The sequence below is a fragment of the Schistocerca nitens genome, chromosome 6, assembly GCF_023898315.1.
Source record: "Schistocerca nitens isolate TAMUIC-IGC-003100 chromosome 6, iqSchNite1.1, whole genome shotgun sequence".
Taxonomy (NCBI): Eukaryota; Metazoa; Arthropoda; class Insecta; order Orthoptera; family Acrididae; genus Schistocerca; species Schistocerca nitens.
The window spans coordinates 596,232,776-596,245,689 of record NC_064619.1 but is presented as its reverse complement, the minus strand read 5'-3'; positions in this window follow the sequence as shown (position 1 = coordinate 596,245,689).

The window sequence follows — 12,914 nt, the reverse complement described above, 5'->3', positions numbered from 1 at the left end:
AGAAGGAAATAAAAGTGAAGATGTGGTTTAGCATTGGTTCTTGTATTTGACACTAAAATTTTCTAAAATGTGTTACAAAAATAACTTCTAGAAATAGAAATAGGATAAATATACTATAAAAGTACATGTAGTTGCACAGGAGTGTAATGAAAAACGGAAAAAGGTAACATATTAGACCCAGTAGTTTAAGCACACAAAAAGTGTGATGCACATTCTTGTTCAACTGATGTTTCCTTTTAAGGTACATATTTGTCTCATGTCCGTGTCCAGTCGATTTTTTATACCCGATAATTGTAAACAAATGAAAGTGTGAGCGTCCATAGATAAGTGATATGAAAAGCAGACCAATAAAAATAAGTATTAGTGCTGCTTCATGCATTCAGTGTCTAAAGTTATTAACACACGTCAAAAAATCGATTCTATGAATAGAAATAGGATAAAAATATGCTATGAAAGTAAATTTCAGCTTACAAGATAATTGTGAAGAAATCAAAACTGATATGTCAGACTCAAGATGTAAAAATATACACAGAATGATACACACTCCTTTAGAACTGTGTTATACTTTTATAGTACATATTTATTCTATTTCTTATGACTATGAATTTTTTTATACAGATGACTAGTGTAAGTTCATACATAATGCATTTCTTGTGAAACTAAATAAATTTTGTCTGTGACGGTGACGCAACTGCTTGAATTTCACAGTATATCTATGAACAGTGAGAGGCACCCACGTGCGTTGCTCATACTGTGGGATCAAGCAGTCAGGCCTGCAAGATGAGTGGTCTGCCAAGCGAGTGGATACATTCTTAATTTATCGAGTAACATGAACTCTCGTATCTTACTATTTAGTTACAAATTATCCTCCTGTATGAATAATACGCAACGGAAACACGCATCTGACTATCAGTAATTTACAGAACTCTGACTGTACACTACGCACTGGCAATACCACATTTACTTTTTGTCTTTTATTTAACGGCTTTTGTCAACACGTGGCCACCGCACTGAATATGAATGGCGCACACATTATTAATTCGGGACATTATGACAACATACAATTCGAAGGAAAAGTCCACCAATCTTTTTCTTTTCACTATCTTATTTATTCCGATAAATTCTCTAACCTAAACACACAAATTCTATAACCTACAACAATAACACATGAGAAATTCCGCCCAGTGGGCATGGCTTTACATTGGTGAATCTCTATATTATGGTCTCGTAATTTATTTAACGCTACAGTGCACTTTCTGGATAGGATGGTGGATCTTTTATTATTTCTCACACTTCGACTCTCACAATCATCATCACGAAACTTTCCTCCAGACCGAGCGGTACCGAAGGAACAAGCATAACCCACTAATCTTTTGAAACTACCTTGCTACTCTCCCATGCAAACCACACATACCCAAATTACATGACATACACCACACTATGACATGAAATACAAAACACTAAATAGTCACAACATTATCACTTTCAGCTTTCCCACTTAAATTAATATTTATCCCAGTTTCACACGACACTGCCCCACTTTGTAATTCTACTTTCCTACTATGAACTCTGGAGATATATGCACGTCTTCCTGTGCAATGCAAGCCAAGTGGCGTTCTGGATAGACGGCCGACTCACCTTGCTTCTCTCTCAGAGTTTGACTCTAGCGTCACACGGAATCATATCACGCAAAGTAATATTAAGAACACATTCATCACACACGCGAGTCCTCAACTGATACCATGGACGAGTACTTCTCTTTATCCTTTGTCTCATACACAGATTGAGACTCACACAGTACTCACCACGTGGAAGTACTCGTCTCTAATTTCAAGTCCTGCACACGCCATTTCTTAAATATTTCAACTTATGGTACACACGCTATTTCTTAAATATTTCAACTTATTGTACACACGCTAGTAATTCAGCTTAACTTAAGCACACGGAAGTATTTCAACTTATTGCTACACGTGGTTTCGTTGTGACCGTTGGTCACTTTCGAAGATTACTACAGTCCAATTAATATTACCTGCCTGACATTTAATTCTCCCCACAAAAGTTCCTGAGATAGAGAAATTATTATTTCAAACTACTCTTAAATATTCCACATGCATACCATGTCTCCACTCTTTCGTCATTACGGAGCACAACTAAAACAGGTCTTAACAGCACAAGATCCAGCGGCAGAGTGCCGAAACATGGCCGTTCTTGAGGTTCTCTCCCACCTCTGTCGAAGTGGGGGCAGCACCTTCTTACTGTATTGGTCAGCCACATTTCAGGCGCTCAAAGCTCTGGTAAATTTCATCTCTTTCGTCCCACCAAAGGTGGCCAAAGGATCGACTCAAAGATGATCATATATCCACATTCACTATCTGCGGTTAGCAGACGACCATACATTCATTCATTTCACAGATCTCACCAAACTGGATGTCGGGATTTATTTTGTGGGAGTGCACATGTGATCAATTAAATAAATAAATTGCCATTCTTTCCCACACTGGTATCCGGATTCGCTGTATTAATTGAAATTGAGTTAGTTTTACAAAAAAAAGTGTTGTTCTGATAAAAATAATGAAGTATGTTGTACCTATTTTCAATGTCGGGCGGTACTGTACCCTTTCAACAGTATACCACTGCATCTCAAGGAAAAACATTAAAGCTGTAAACTCAGTCAATAAATTAACTTGTCAATGCCCATATGTTTTCAAGAGAAACATCGGAAGAAAAGATAGTGCTCTTTTACGTTTCCGAAAACTTCTGGATAATAATTTTATATACTCTCTGATGCTCAGACTCCCTTGGCTTCTGTCGCTCAGTGGTTACACGATTGCCTTGGTTATCTTAGCTGCCTAGCGTATCTCTGGGAATTACCAAGTCGTGTCATGGATGCACATAATTTACCGACTGTGCGAAACGTTGCCTTCGTTGAGGAGCACAGGTGAAACGCACCCGGGTGGTTTAGAGAAGAGGTAAGGGAGGGATTGTGGGGGGAGGGGGGGGGGCGGACGAGAGATAATTAAAATGGTGGTAGTTGGCAATGAATACGTTATTACCCTCATCAGCATTGTAGGTTTTATTCTGCCGAGATGGAGAACGCATTCTGAGGCTTTCACAGATGTAACATGACTCCCTGGTCACTGAGACAGAGGGGTGAGACCAGCAGTCGCTTTCATATTTATAATATGAAGTACTGCATCCAGGATCAGGCGAAGCCACACCACCAGTGAGACACAGTAGATGGCAATGTCGAGTGTAACTATACGGAGCAATACTACTGGTCTGCGTAAAACATGTAGATTCTCAACCACCCAAAATCGTACACTGTTTATAGGGCCGGATGATTAATTGTTACTGAGCCGATCTGCTTTAATAACATTGAATTAAACCGTAACCTGCGCTCAGTCGGCACATGGAAAGCTCGGGGACATAAACCCGCAGGTAATGCAATAAATTGCAAAAAAATTATTTAACAGCAGAGTACTATAAGTCTGTAGGTTACAAAAACAAACACCATGTGGTGGTTCGGAGTAATCAACAACAAATTCACATTACACTAATACTGTTGATGCAAGGCTTGACAGCTTTCACAACTAAACGGCGCCTTATGGCGTTCCCGGCAGCTGTCTTTGCAAACGCATTGACAGTACAAGGCTGAGGGAAAAAATGAAACACACATACAAAATTATGAAACACATAGCACCAAAAGACGATCAGTAACGCCCACCTTCAAAACAAGAGAACTGTGTTACAAAATCAGACATATTCAGCTAATGTTGCCTTATTTAAGGAAACTTCAATTAATAGAACTTAGCACTGATTAAAAGAACCATATAATTTTACAGAAAGAACTGCGGCTAGAAGAGCCGTAGTCCTTTAGAAATTGAAATTCTTTATCTAGACAAATTCTAAAGAAGAGGTTGAAAAACTCAGCTAATCAGCTGCAGACCAAAGGTTTATTTAGGCCTTCACCTAGGTTTCAATACTTATAAAGAAATCTTCTTCAGAAGTATTGGGCCTTAAAAATGTATACAAAGGGTTACAAACTATTTTTACGTACATAACATATTAATAACAGAAAAATATCTGTGAGGTAAGCGTACTAACTTGTTACGTCACATGGTGGTAAATTACATTAGATGAAGCCGAGCAGCTCTTGTCGTGCATAAAAGTGATATAAAAACCAGAAACATCACATGCCATGGCTTAAGACAGGACCCGGATTACACTCACTGTACATCAGAATAAATACAAAGATGTAATCGCCAATTGACAGAGACGCTGGTCTTCGCAAAATCATAACAAGAGTCCAAAGAATAAAATATTTACATAACGTAAGTTTTCACCGAGCCAGAGACAAAGACAAGCGGTTCAAGCGGACAGGCACAAGTGATATGAAAAAGCTGGGGTGCAGAGGGCACTAAGTACATGCGCATAAGGTCTATACCTTGCTTACCTTGTTAGAGAATATTACTTTAAAGCAAAAAAGGAAATTCCTTCTACTAAGTTAATAATAATGCAGTGAATTCACAGATATACATTACGTATAAAATCTGTAATACATTTGCTGACAGAGTAATATTGTAGGTAAATTCAGCGTGCAGAAGCCAGAGTTCTGTCTACAAAGGACCATTGTTACAAATACACCAGGAAAGAGGAGCACATACGTGCTAAACCAACGTCACTAGAAAAGAGAAACTTCCATTGAACCCTACGGAAGCTTAAATGAAAAGTAAAAATTGGAATGCAGTGGGCGCTATGTTTGTAGAAATAGTTTTTAACCGTATATATACTTTTTATGGCCTACTCCGTCTGAAGTAGATATTTTTATACATATCGAAACGTAGGTCAAGGCCTAAATAAACCTTTGATTTGCAACTGATTGGCTGATTTTTACAACCTCTTCAAATTTACACAGTCGTTGAATAACAGCGATGTTTAAGAGCTTGAATTCTAAAGAGCTTGTCGTTAAAAAAAATTATATAACTATTGTTAAGCAAATTTAAAATGTACTCTGATTCTCGGATCATCATATCACTCGATGGATATCAGTCGAAACAATTTAAATCCTATCTCCCTGAAGGGGGTTACAAGAAAAATTAAATTTAGCAGGCTAAGTCAGCCAGCACATAAACAACTTAACATACTACGCTAAGCAAGCCTAAATACTATCCAGAAAAAATTGATAAACATGCAGGCGCATTGAGCCCTGGAATATAGAAAACTAAATGGGAAAGTCTTTTGGCACATTTTCAGTCAAATAAGTGAGACACTTGTTCCTACATAAGCCAAAAATCGTTTCATAGACACCTAACGCTCACGACTTCATGCACTAAAGTGTTAGTAATTTTCCACCATTACAATCCATCAGCTATGGGTCGAGAAGCAACCACAATTCCCAAGTACAAGGGAACTTTCGAAAGTGCCAATGAATGATCTTTCTCAAACATGGCGGGTGTGATAAGGGGGAAAACAATCCAACACAAATATTTACCCAAAAAGCTGTTACAACATCGAAAGCCGTATGCATCTCAAGACTGTACCTGTGCCCTGTGGGGTGAAGTTCCTTGTCCTTGGGTATGATGGTCAAAAAGCTGCTTCCACTTATCTTGTAACAAAAGTTTTCATTTTTCAAAACTAATTAATGATCGTGGGGTATTTTGCAAAAATTTTAAATTATTAAAAAAAATTTTATACAGTATTCACAAACGTTAACTACATACCAAATTATGTATGAGATACTTTTTTTGTGTCACTGTTTCTATGATATTCCCTTTGGCGTGTTTGTACACTCGTCGCTGCGCATTTACGTATAAATTAATGTAGGTTAATTCTTACAAAGAAGAAGACAGCAACCAGCCACTATTAATATTGCTATTAATTTGGGCAAAAAGCGCCGTAACTGATTTCTAACTGGCAAGTTCATCATCAGACGGCTTTTCACATGATTTGCAAGATACACTTTAGATAATCGTCACTTTTCAACTTTTTCTTCCACTGTGGCGAAATTTTCCAGTTAGAAACCGGTTACGGCACTATTTACCTAAATAAATAGCAGTATTAATAGTGGCTGGTTGCTGTCTTCTTCTTTGTAAGAATTAACCTACATTAATTGTACAAAGCCACGGTCTCACCATGTCAGTTTTAGACAAAATAGCATACTTATAAATTGTAATATTTTTCGATACTGAAGTTGTACAGCTGTGCAGGAGTGAATATAATGGAATTTCTCAAATGTTATTGTTGCTGTACACTTTGCAGAGTGTTGTGGTTGAACGTAACAAAATGCACGCTTCGCGGTGGCAAGTGTTTATTATATAAACTAAACAACGAACACCTCTGAGAGTGGATACCTTCACAACGTGATAACAGAAAATCATCTATCCTGGACAACACCTCTAGGAGCAGGGAAGAGAGTTTAGCTCGGTTCTACGAGGCGAGGTGCTCATAGTCAGCCACTGGTAATCCCGGTGAAGCGGTGACCCGCGGGAGCAGATGTTGGCCGCGCAGCAGAGGTGTGCCCCACGTCGAAGGTGGCACGGCATCCTGCAGGGCACTGAAAGAGTCAGCGGCTGCGGCAGGAGGAGTCCGTCGTGAATGCTTCACGTGGGTCTTGATCCGATGGATCCCGGAACGTGACTGCATCCAGACGTGGAGCGCTGACGTAAGTAACGCCGGCGGGAGGATACATCCACGGTGTCTCGCGGACACGTCACGGCGCGGACGTGAGTCGTAGTAGCGTGAGCTACCCGCGTCGCGCGCACGCGACTGTGGTGTGCGAGTGAGAGCGCTAGTACGGTTCTCGAAAGTTAAGGAAGTAGCCGAAGATTACTCTGCGAATTTACAGCGTGCGCATGCACAATGCACTTTGCTTAGCCCCGGATTTGGGCGAAATGTATGCGAATAACGAATACAGATGTAAATTACTATTCGTTGTTCGTGAGTAATAAATATTATTCAATATATTATTAATTTTTATGAATAAAAACATTTATTCGTAATCTTGGTTAAATAGTGTAAAGGATAATGGATAGATCTGTAAGGCTGTGTTCAACTTGAAGGATGGTTTTAGCACTGCTTTGCTTTACTAATCCGTTGGCTTCCTCCCACCTTTGAGCATATATAGCCACTTAGAGGGGAATCTACATCTCAAGACATACTCCAAAATACAGTGCAACTTGACTTGGCGTTATTGTCTCTGTTATTGGCGAAAAAAAGCGTTAAGAACAGAGAAAATCGTAGGACCGACCGGGAATCTACACCTAAGTTTTCTAGTCTGGAATTTAAGCCAGGAGCCAAGAAACACTTCGCTTGACAAACCATTAATAAATTATTTTTAAAACCTAAATTGCAATGAGCCAAGGGAACAAACATTAATTCTGTGGAGGCAGTAAACAAGGAAAATAACATTCAATATTCGGTTATCACTTTAATTTCCGTTATACTATGGTAACACTTGGTGAATCTCAGGTATACAGCCATATCTTATCCATAGAAAGCATGGAAAATCGGCAGCAAAAAGAAAATTCTAATTGAATTTTATCCATAGTGGATGGTGTTTAACTCCGTGACTGTTCCTTTATAGGGTGTAGAAAAATTTCCGCTATCAGTCACAGTAAAAGATTATTTATATGTCATATGACCAGTTTCGGGCTTGTGCCCATCCTCAGGTGTTTATACATTCATGTACATGCTTATATTGCTGGAGATCACTGTATAAATACAAAAAGAAATTATTTTCTGGTGACTAAACAGATACAAATGCAATTATAAATGGCAAGTCATCATTTGCCGAAAGTATATCTGTACTCACATAAAGATGAAACACCATTATTATAATTACGCTGTGGTGACAGTTTTCTCACTAGTTGCACTTCCGTTATCATTTTCACGTCCATATTTCAGTTTTATAAACTTTCGCTGCATATTTCACTATAACGATGTGCGATCGTGAAATACACTGTGTTTACATACAAACATTTAGGCTATGGGCAAAGATCTTAGACATAGGATGTGTAAAGATGTTTCTTATAAAGAAACGTGTAGGTTATGGTCAAAGAACTCAGCATTAGGGAGTGCAAGGATATCGCACATACAGAAACTTAAAAAGCTCTTATAAACTGTGAAATTTTTTTTCCTCCACATTATGAAATTATTTTGAACCACATTTTTGTTGGAGAACTTAGAACTAGGAAGTGCAATGACGTTATATATATGAAATTACTAAAAGCTACTGCAAATTAAAAAATTACAGAATTCTTTTGACCCTCACTGTTGTCAGAGAACATAGATCTAGGAAGTAAAATGATGTTATACACGTGGACTTTTGAAAGCTATTACAAATTACGAAAATGACAGTTAAAGCTTCTGTTTACAATATGACTTTTACAAATTACGATAATGACACTTGAACTGTTGTATGATTGCTACATCGGATTTCCATAGTATATTACTTAGTTATTATATCAGAGGAAAATGAGCTTTGTTTTCGAATCTTTCATGAAATTTGTGGAGATAAGGTTTGTTTGCAAGCTCCACTTGTTCGCTGAGAATAAGGTGTGGTGAGCTAGAACTATGTACATAAATTTCTAGCTCTTCGTGCAGATTCATTTTCTTTCCTTTGTTGACAATGTGCAGTATTTGTAGGTTGTCTGCAATGGCTATGGCTCAGTGACCACGGTAGTTTAGATGCATTGAAAAGGTTGATTTATCAAAATTATTTAGCCTGGAGGCATCCATATGCTCAGGGTATCTAATTTTAAATGTATCTGAACGCTTGCCAGGCCCAGTAGTGCCGCTATGTTGTCTTGTCTGGAAACCGTGTAGGTAGTGTCTGTGCTACCTTAGCCGCTTGTCTAGGCCATGTGGCTGCTGACCGTCACTCCGTGAGTGAGCGCCGCGTGATACGGAGTGAGTGAAGTCCCAGCCGCTTGCTTCCGCGTGCACGTGCATTGCGAGTGATGTATATTAGCGCCGTTCACGCGGATTCGCACGCGTCTGCAGGGTTCCAGTCAGGAGACTCCCACGATCGTAGCGCCTGCGTAATGCGACTAGTGGCGACTGCAGGTGGCTTCACGGTGTACACTACCTCGACTTCTATTTACAGAAAACCTCGCAGGTGAGGCAGGGGCCGTACCTCATCCGCGAAACGTACACGTAACTTTGGTGGTCGAAATGGGCAGGGGCAGCGAGGAGTCGTTAATCTATGGACATTTTCCAAAATGAGATTTTCACTCTGCAGCGGAGTGTGCGCTGATATGAAACTTCCTGGCAGAAGACGACTGCACAAAAACTAGAAGGCGTACAGAAAAGAGACACACCTCAATGGATACAGCATCTCTCAGAGATCTAATTCATGTTACAAGTGCACAATATGGGCTTTGTTTGTGATATGAACATGCAATTCGTTGACACGATGTGTCTAGGGAGTCATCACGGTAGCCCGTTTTGAAAATATGGTATTTGGCTCGCCTGTCTGCAGGCGTGAAGTAATGCGATGCGAGAATACGGAGACGGAGGTTAACAGTGAAACTCGAGGACTGAAGGAATTCTAAGAGTGCTGCAAAACATTAGCTGGATTCCCTTTACCAGTCTGATGATGATACATAGCAATACTATGCAGCAAATTCCCACTGCTTCTCTGATAACCTACCCTGAGACATATAGTATACTGATATCACTTTTGTGTAGGTTTTTTGTAATGGAAATGCTGCTGCTACTGCTCGTAGAGAACTCGGTTGACTATTACCTAATCACAGAATACTAAAATCAACAATGTTTACTCGCGTTTTCACTACAATGCCTAATAACAGTGCAGTGCCTGGCAGTGTTGTCTCACACGAAGAGAGCAGAAAACATTATTAGCCTTCAAAACTATCATAGCCGTTCAACAAGTGCACGCTGAATTTCTACGCTTGTCCATATTCAATATAGAAGAGTATGACAAACGTTACGGATGCATGGCCTCTATCCTTATCATTTACCATGGATTCTCTGTAAATGTCTGGTGTGACATGTCGACAATCGCTTGACGTGGCCAGTCCGTCATCTAGATTATCACCTAAACGAGCTTCTAGCATTACTGGAAGTGGTTCCGTTGCCTTCAAAGATGAGTATGTCCTTCCAATACGACTGATTCCGCCTCAGTCTAATCGTGAAGTGACGCCTCAACTAAATCCAAAGTTACCCGGGAAATATTTAGACAAAACGGCATATTTGTTGGCGACTTTTGTCACTAGATTCACTCCTTTATATTTTTGCCTATGGGGATGTTGAAAGGCGAAGTCTACTAAGAACAGGGGAACTAACTCCCCACCCGAAATTCTGCAACCACAGGGCGGGAGGATGAACTACGAAAACATAGAAGTGCAAACGTACACAAATAACTACCAAAATACACCACTAAACCGGTTAGCAACGATGCGTGGAGGAATCTGCACTGTCAGAATAGCACCAGTGAACAGAAAAGAGGATTGCCACGGCGGTGGCCACAAGGACGACTGGATGAACTCAATCCCAAAGGACGATAAACTTGAAACATTCACACTTAACTTCTTTTCTCCTTTCTCTCGGCGCACTTCGTCGTTTGTCCGGGACTGCTGTGCACAATTCTGAGCCGTCCCCAGTCGTCCCGGCAGATACCGACCTAGCCGAACTACTCCCGGACTCAAATCCTCGCCGAACGGCGGCTCCACCGCCCCATGATGGTTACTGTTTGTTTGCCTTCGTCGACGCAGGCCATGATTAGACTGCCATCCGCCTCCCGCGGACAACCAGTGAAGAGCGGACAGAGGGGCCTCAACCAGGCCGACGTTCCTCCACGGGTAGAAGTGCGGGTTCGATAACACCCGTACGCGGAAGGCAGGATGTCGACGTCACCAGAGCAAACACGAAGGCCACTGCGCGACAACCTCCTCCAGCGTGACCGCGCTCGCCTATAAATAGTACAGGCCTAAGAGTCTGCTGCAGTAAACACGTGAGTCGGTCGTGTTACCAACCTACGGTTTCTAACAAGGGAACCTCCCCATCGCACCCCACTCGGATTTAGTTATAAGTTGGCACAGGGATAGGCCATGAAAAACTGAACACAGATCAATCGAGAAAACAGGAAGAAGTTGTATGGAACTATGAAAAAATAAGTAAAATATACAAACTGAGTAATTCGTGTGCAAGATAAGCCACATCATGGTACGTGTGCACTGAGGAGCACCGTGGTCACGTGGTTACCGTGAACAGCTACGGAATGGAAGGTCCCTGGTTCAGTCCTCCCTCGAGTGAAAAGTTTTAATTTTTTATTTTCAGACAATTATCAAAGTTCATGCACTCAGACATGATCAACTTCGCTCTCCAAAATTCCAGGACATGTTCAGATTTGCTTGGACACGTGCTGGATTTGACGGTCTACACACGGAAAAACTTGAAAACGTTAAAAACGTATGTTTTGACAGAGCACAGGGAAAACTGTGCGACTGTGAAACTGTTGCATTCATTTGTTGCCGTTTATGTGACAAACTCTTATGTTTTCATCACTTTTTTGGGAGTGATTATCACATCCACAAGAAAACCTAAATCGGGCAAGGTAGAAGAATCTTTTTACCCATTCGCCAAGTGTGCAAGTTAGGTTGGTCGACAACATATTCCTGTAATGTGACGCACATGCCGTCACCAGTGTCGTATAGAATATTTCAGACGTGTTTTCCTGTGGAGGAATCGGTTGACTTATGAATTTGCGATCAAATGTTTTCGGTTCCTATTGGAGAGGCACGTCCTTTCGTCTACTAATCGCACGGTTTTGCGGTGCGGTCGCAAAACACAGACACTAAACTTATTACAGTGAACAGAGACGTCAATGAATGAACGGTCAGATCGTAACTTTGCGAAAATAAGTAAGTAAAATTTTTACTCAAGGGAAGGAGGGACTCGAACCAAGGACCTCTCGTCCCGTAGTTACTCATTCTAACCACGGGACCACGGCGCTCTTCAGCGTACATCCTTCTTGTGTTGCATATCTTACACTTGGACTACTCAGTTTGTATATTTTGCTTATTTTTTCATAGTTCCACACAACTTCTTCCTGTTTTCTCGATTGATCTGTGTTCAGTTTTTCAAGGCCTATCCACTGTGTCAATTTATAACTAAATCTGAGGGGGGTGCGATGGGGAGGTTCCCTTGTAAGTACACCAAAGACAGAACTCGCAATCGATAGCGGGGTACACTACGGGCGGGAGTTAAAACGAAAGAGCTTCATAAAAAACCAACCTTGAACAACAGCGGAAAAACGAAGTAGAAGCGAAGCAATAAAAGACAGCAACGAGTTGCTAAAGCCCGATCGCGCCCAAACACCGTCGATTACCAAAAATATTGGCTCCACACGACGCTCAGGAAACGAGCCGCGGAAAGATGGAAGTACACACGGCGCAGTCCTGTGTCCTCTTTGAAAATCGGTGCATTGGGTTACCTGTCTGCAGGCGAGAACTAATTGGATGCGACAATACGGATCCCATGCTTGGCCTCCATGTTTTGACATATCTGTTCCCTAATGGTGTGCTCCGCAACTACATCACGCTATTTCATATCACAACATGGAGAGATGTTCTGTACACTGATATGTGTCATCTTTCTGTACGCCATGTAGTTTTCGTGAAGTCATCTACAGGAACCCCATAGTAAACCAGACACTACACTACTCTGTTTTCCTTCTTCCCTTGTCTTATTTTGTTATTCAGAACTAGTCACATCCAAATAGCTTTCGAAGTTCTATTTCGACGGATATCGTAATCTTAGGTGTCCCTCATTGACATTCGGCAGGCTATTTCTTATGAGTATTATTTACGATTTATGAAATGTACCATATTTGTTGTCAGGTGAATCACGGTGATTCTTTTGACACCAGCATGTAATTTTTCTTCTGGTTTTAA